Genomic DNA, 7307 nt, shown 5'->3' with positions numbered 1-7307 from the left:
TTTTCAATTTTTGTTTCCTCATTCTGTACTGGTTGACTGTTTTTTTCCTTCCTTATATTCCTAATCATTGACTTGAAACCTGGTTCCCGTCCCTTTGTCATTAGTTTTGTGTGTATATCCCTTCGTTTCACTTAGCATAGCCTTCACTTCTTCCTTTATGCATTTGCCATACTCAAGTATATCTGTCAAGCCTGTGAGCACCTTTATCACCAGTGTTTCAAATTCTGCATCTGTTAGGTTGGCTATCCTCATCACTTAGTTCTCCCACTGAAACCTTAATCCATTCTCCCTTTGGGGCCATACTTCTCTGTCTCCTCATCTTGACAAGATCCTGTGTTTCTTTGCCTCTGTGTCTTAAGTAGAGCTGTCACACCTATTACATTGTAAGGAGTAGAGCCTTAGGTATTCATCAGCACAGGGTAACCTGTTTTACCATGTTGTGGTGCTATTTGTGGGAAAGGGGTCAGAGAGGGAACAATGCCACTTGCTCAGCACTCGCCCCTTTTCCAGGCACTTCTCCCACTTCTGTATGAGACTGGCACATCTCTAGTCATTGTCCTGGCCACCATTCCCAAAGTGGTGGGTCTGTGGACATTCTAGGACTATGCAGGCTCCGCCCCTCCTACATGTCTGGATGAGTATTTCTTCTTTGTATCTTTGTTTATGGGCTCCCATGCAGCTTGATTTTCTGGAACTTCTGGTTGTCTCTAGTTTTGAGGTAGTTGTATTTCTTCTTAGTTGTGGAGGGAGACCCAGCGTGTTTGTTTAGGCCTCCATCTTGGCTGGAAGTGGCAAAGTTTTTATTAAAGGGCTAGTTTAAGAGAAAAAAATCAAGGATATTTTGCAGCTACTTATATAATAATTTAAAATGTAATCATTTTAAAATGCAAAGGTCATTCTCAGTTCTCAGACTTAACAACAAAACATATAGTGGGCTACATGTGGTTATGGGCAATAGTTTGCTAACCATTAGTCTAAACTACAATCTCTCAACAAACAGATCCTCTTTCTTCTTTCTTGACCTCCACTGTTCTGCACAGAAGAGCAAAATGATTCTTTTATACTATAAGTAAAATTATTTCACTCCATTTCCCTCAGACTTTCCATAGCTTCCTATAATGACTGTTACAAAATTCAAAATCCTTACCGTGCTCTATAAGGTTCTATATGATTTGTCCTCCACATCACCTTGTCTCTATGATTTCATTCCCTATCACATCACCTCTTCATTTTCATCCAGTAGCCACAATGGTTATTGGGGTACTTCCAATGCTACTGACATGTTCTGCCTCAGGGACTTTGCACTGTGATTTCCTCTGCTGTTCTCTGAGAGAGCCATCTGTCTGCTAAAATCTCTCCTCCTCAGAGTAGCTTCTGCTTAATGCCTTGTCTAAAATGTCACCCTCTGTCTTACTCTGCATTGTATTTCTTCATAACACTTATTATTGGTAGGTAGTAGGTTCATTTGTTGATAGTCTATCTCCACCGCTAGAATGCCAGCTGCAGAAATAAAAGGATTTGATAGTTCAGAGTGCATCTCCATGCCAAAAGAGTCCCTGACACTGACTACAAAGGGCTCCAATATTTTTGGATAAATAAATAAACAGGATTTTATGATTTTTGAATCATTCATTGCACTGTCTAGCTTAATGCCAAGCACCTTAATGCTTGTGTCCTATCTTTTATTTCTTTCTACTCTGTTATTCTCATGTCTTATAGATAGCTGTACATAACTGGTACTAAATGTTTATCAACATTATACCCATATAACATATATCACATTTATCTCCTTTCAGTAAAAAATAGATATTTCTTTTTTTGTCAATAGAAAAACAAGTCTTTATTGTTATCTTCTGAAAAAAAAAAAAAACCTAGTGCATATTGGCAACTAAAGAAAAAGTATAGAAATAAAATATACACAAAATAGAAAATTCCTAAAAAAATCTCAGTTCTAAGAACTAATAGTGAATGGGTTGATCAAGACAGTTGGTAAGTATTTTTATGCACAAACTGTATTTTTTATCTATAATAAAAATAGAATTATATTATCCATAATGTCTTAATGCTTTATGACCATTTTTTAAACATTAGGTGTTTGATATCTCTCCATGCCAAGAGCTGACAATTTGAGACTTATCCTTAAAATATAAAGAAATACAAAAGAACCATTAAATAGTATACTTTTAGATTAAATGATTGCAAAAAATGACAAGTATGGGTATTTTAGAGAGCAACAAAAGATGGCATTTTGGAGTCTGAATGTGTAGATGGTGAAGTGTATATGAAGTTAAGAGAAAAAAATGGCATCTGTAGGTTAATAGACCACCTAAAAGATTCAGATTAATAGTCTGAATTCTGTAGAAGAAGGAATGAGATCAAACAGTATAATGAAAGAACAAGTACCAAATTACAACAGAACAGTCAAAAGAATATGCTTTTCGGCAATAATGGTGAAAGGTCTGGAAATGAAATGGGAACGGCTAGTGGTTGTTACATAAAGAGAAAATAAACAAGATTATATAGCTCAAGTTGTAGCACGATGATTTCTTTCTTTCTTTTTTTTTTTTTTTTTAAGGGACACTGAAGCCTTTTAATTTTGCACACGAAACCACTGGGGTGCTTCCCTGTGGGCACCTCGGAGATCACAACACAGATACACGTGGCTCCAGACACTTGAGAAGCAAGGTGAGAAAACAATGGTTTGGCCCAATCACAGGTCTAGGGGGCTGGGGTTCCCATCAGGGCTCCAGAGGGTCGGGCTTGGCCTTCGCAGATCTAAGGAAGCGGTGAGCTCACCACGGGGCGGGGAAGGGCCGCTGCAGGATCGGCGGGGGCCTGGAGCTGCCCGTGCAGACGTCAGGAGTGGAGGTCTACTTGGCCGACTAGTGACTGCAGGGCGCGGGGGCTTGCCGCCCAGAGCTTACTTGGCTACGGGGTTTCTGAAGTTCCTGCCGGCAAACTTGGCCTTGCCGCCCAGCTCCTCTTCAATTCTGAGGAGCTGATTGTACTTGGCCAAGCGCTCAGATCGGCACGGTGCACCAGTCTTGATCTGCCCAGTGCAGAGCCCCACCACCAGGTCAGCGATGAAGGTGTCCTCAGTCTCCCTGGAGCGATGAGAAACCATGACTCCCCACCCGTTGGACTAGGCCAGCTTGCACGCCTGCAGGGACTCGGTCACGGAGCCGATCTGGTTCACTTTGAGCAGCAGGCAGTTGCAGGACTTGGCGCCCACGGCCTTGGCAATCCGCTTCGGGTTCATCACTGTGAGGTCGTCCCCCACCACCTGGATTCCGGCGCTGGCAGTGAACTTGCTCCATGCGTCCCAGTCGTCCTGGTCGAAGGGGTCTTCGATGGACACCACTGGGTAGCCCTTGATGAAGGACATGTACAGGTTGGCCAGCTCGTCGGGGCTGATGTACCTGCTGGGGTCATCGGGTGACTTGAAGTCCAGGTCATACTTTCCAGACCTGAAGAACTCAGAGGCAGCTACATCCATGCCAATGACAACCTTGTCGGTGTAGCCGGCTTTGCCGATGGCATTCTTCAGCAGCTCCAGGGCTTCTTTGTTCTCCAGGATGTTGGGCGCAAAGCCGCCTTCATCGCCCACGTTGGTGGCGTCTTTCCGTATTTCTCCTTGATGACGTTCTTCAGGTTGTGGTAAACCTCCGCTCCAATGCGCATGGCCTCCTTGAAGTTTGCGGCGCCAACGGGGAGGATCATGAACTCCTGCATGGCCAGCTTGTTGCCAGCGTGGGAACCTCCGTTGATGACATTGAATGCCGGTACTGGCAGGATGACCTCGGCATTGCCAGCCAGGTCAGCAATGTGGCGGTACAGGGGCACCCCCTTCTCAACAGCCCCAGCCTTGCAGACGGCCAGGGACACTCCCAGAATGGCATTCGCACCAAATTTAGATTTATTTTCCGTTCCGTCCATCTCAATCATCAGCTTATCGATCTTCTCCTGCTCCACGACACTCAGCTTCTTGCTAATCAGGGCAGGCGCAATACTTTTATTGATGTGCTCAACAGCCTTTGAGACACCCTTCCCCAGGTAGCGCGTCTTGTCATTGTCCCGGAGCTCTAGAGCCTCATAGATGCCAGTTGAGGCGCCACTGGGCACAGCAGCTCTGAAGAGACCTTTGGAGGTGTAGAGATCCACCTCAACAGTGGGATTCCCATGGGAGTCGAAGATCTCTCTGGCATGCAGCTTCAGAATAGACATGGTGAATTTCTAGCCGCCCGGGAATAAGTAGGATAGTGCGGACGAGGAAGGCGAGCGTTAACCCCCAAGGTCCACGGTGATTTCTAATGATCTGGAAAAGGTTTTGAGGAACATTTGACCAAAGATAGATACTTTATGCGCAAAATTAAGGTTAGAAAACTTATTCTCTGGTTAATATGAAGATATGCATTTCAAACGCAAAGCTTTTGCACTGTATAGTCATGTGGGATACATTGAGAAGTGTGTTGTTAGGTACCTTACTCATCGTCTGAACATCATAGAGTGTACTTTAACCAGCCTAGATGGGATAGCAGACTATACATCTAGGCTATATGTCATAGCCTATTCCTCCTAGGCTACAAGCCTGAATAGTATGTTATGGTACTGAATACTGCAGGCAATTATAATACAATGGAAAGTATTTGTGTATCTAAGTACAAAAAAGGTACAATGTAGGATACTCACCACGAATGGAGTTTATGGAACTCAAAGTTGCTCTGGGTGAGTCAGTGAGTGAGTGGTGAGTGTGTGAAGGCCTAGGACATTACTGTGCACTACTGTAGACTTTAATCACACTATCCCATAAGACCTCTCCCCTGCTTCCTTCCAATGAGGTAAAAAAAAAATAAAACATCAAAGCTATTAATTCAGCTTCATGAACAGGAATGAGGGCTGGGTTGATTGGAAATATTGAGGAGAAGGCATAGATCACAATAATAGTAACTGTCAGGAGGGAGTGAAAGGTGGCCTGAGAAGCAGTAACAACAAAAAATCAAGATGGAGAGATAAAGGAACATAGGGGAGTGTCATGACAATGTGGTTTTGGCTACTGCATGTTTAAATAGTGATCAAATTAAGGAACAATTTGGCATTCATTAAAAAAAGAAAGAGACAGTGTGTTTAACATGGAGAGAATGTATAACAAAGGACTCAATATTTTGACTTTGGAAATTTGTTTTTGGTTCCATTGACACTATTAGGCATGAAGGACTCTCTCTGGCATTGAATTGATGAGAGAAATAAAACTTATCTTTGCTTTACATCATTACAACCTGAAAATATTTCCAAAGTACAGGGAAAGGTTGGCTCCACATATCACAGAAAGCTTGTACTAAAGTGGCAGTGATACTTAATACATGTTAAGGTATCTCCTGTGGACCTGTGTCCTTGTATAGGAGGATCTTAGGTCCTCAACAAAGTTATAGCAATGCATCCTGAAGACCATCAAGCTAGGTCTGGGAGGGCTGTAGTGTCCTTTCAGTACATAGAGCTTGGGATACAGGCTCCCCTGTGCTGAAACAGGTCAGTGGCTGGTTGGGATGTCATCTGTGCACTCAAAATTAAGGTGCTGTGAGTGGCACGGAATCCATTGCCAAGCTCCAGAGATATTGTTCCCATTATAAAGAAAAAAAATTCCTCTTGACCCCATACCTTCCATATTTACAGGAAATTCAGCTTTATTTTAATCTTATGGGACCACCACTGTATAGGTGGTCCATCACTGACCAAAATGCCATCTGTCACATGACAGTATAATCTAAGTTACTATTGCTATTACCATCTTTTTCCAGGACCCTTAATTTTGGGTTAGCTATGTCAAATATTTTCACTTGACAGAAGTGATGAATTAACAAAATTAAGTGATATAAAAAAGATTTTTGCTATTTTAAAGAAGTTTGTTCATGTAGAATCACATCGCTTTTATGGGGTTATTAGTGTTTGCACTGACCAATCTTCTTGCTGTGCATTTTCTTTACACTTTTCAAGTGCTTTCTGCTCATATATTGAGTTTCTAACTTGATTTCTTCTAAGTTTGGTTGTTATTCTGAGTGATGCTCTCATAATCCTTTGAGCCAAATGCTATTGCTGCTAAGGCAGCACTCATGATGTGCCCATAACACCTATTTGAGATGTGGCTGTTGCTTTTTATTTATTCCTCCCTGGGCTGTTAAAGCTGTTCTGAAACATTCTGAGCATGCTTAGCATACATGGAACCATACATCACCCTTTCCAGCACATATTTATCAGAAATGACTTTATGCTTTATTACATGACATCTTATAAAAGCTATTAATTTCCCTAATTTCATTTCATTTACATTGAAATTGAAATATGTTCTCAATATGTAATCCAAATGGGTTTGAGGGTAAAATAAAGGCAAAATACATTAGCTTAACATTCATATGTCTAAAATATGCTTACCCTGCATCTCTTACATTTCTCAGTGGTGATCATGGCTTTTGTGGGTTGCCTCTGAATTTCAGTACCTGATTTACATGGAATCTGATTTAGAAGGAAACTCTCATCTGTGCCTATACATAACTGAGTTACATTTATACTGTGTACAATATAGCGAAGGCATTATTTTAAGCACTTTACACATATTAAGTGCTTAGAACAAAAATGGATTTTACTGTTTCCATTTCAGATGAGGTAACTGGGGCTCAGAGAGTTTATATAACTTGTCTAAAGTCACACAGATAGCAAATGGCAGAACCAGAAAATGAACCAGGCAATCTGGCTCTATAGGCCAATCTGGTAGTCATTACACTTTATTCTCTTCTATTAAATTAATTGATCTTATTGGCTCTGAGCATCCCTGTAGATGCTGCAATATTATTAATGTAGAATTTTAAAAGGACTAATGTGAAACAAGAGGAAGCCAGAGATTGGGTTCACCTAGAAGATGATCTCAAGGCATCTAGGATTAGTTTCTTTAAGACAACAACTGTATTTAATATTATTGGTGCCTGGCCCATGGCAGGAACTCAAAGGAGAATGAGTCAATTCAGTTAATAAATGTGTACTAAGTGCTTGTTTATGTTGAAACACTGTGCTAAGATGCTACCAATACAAGGATAGATAAGACAAAAGAAGTCCCTACCCTTGAGGATTTGACATTTCAGTGAGAGAAGAGCAACAATAAGTAGAGAAAAAATTCACAAGCTGATGTCAGCTTGTGATTAGCTCTATGAATGAAATAGACAGGATGATATATCTGAGAAGGTTGCATGTAACTTAAAAGAGGGTGCTCAGAAATGGCCTCTAGAAAGAGATGACACTTGAGCAAAGACCAGAATAGT

General features: G+C 41.4%; 1 pseudogene; it reads right to left on the bottom strand.

The window, feature by feature from the left end:
- Nucleotides 1-2565: 2565 nt before the first annotated feature.
- On the bottom strand, nt 2566-4236 carry LOC150004890 (alpha-enolase pseudogene; annotated as a pseudogene).
- Nucleotides 4237-7307: the final 3071 nt, after the last annotated feature.

The sequence above is a fragment of the Furipterus horrens genome, unplaced genomic scaffold (genome assembly GCF_987537825.1).
Source record: "Furipterus horrens unplaced genomic scaffold, mFurHor1.1.pri manual_scaffold_7, whole genome shotgun sequence".
NCBI classification, from domain to species: Eukaryota; Metazoa; Chordata; class Mammalia; order Chiroptera; family Furipteridae; genus Furipterus; species Furipterus horrens.
This window is presented reverse-complemented; position numbering and strand designations above follow the sequence as displayed.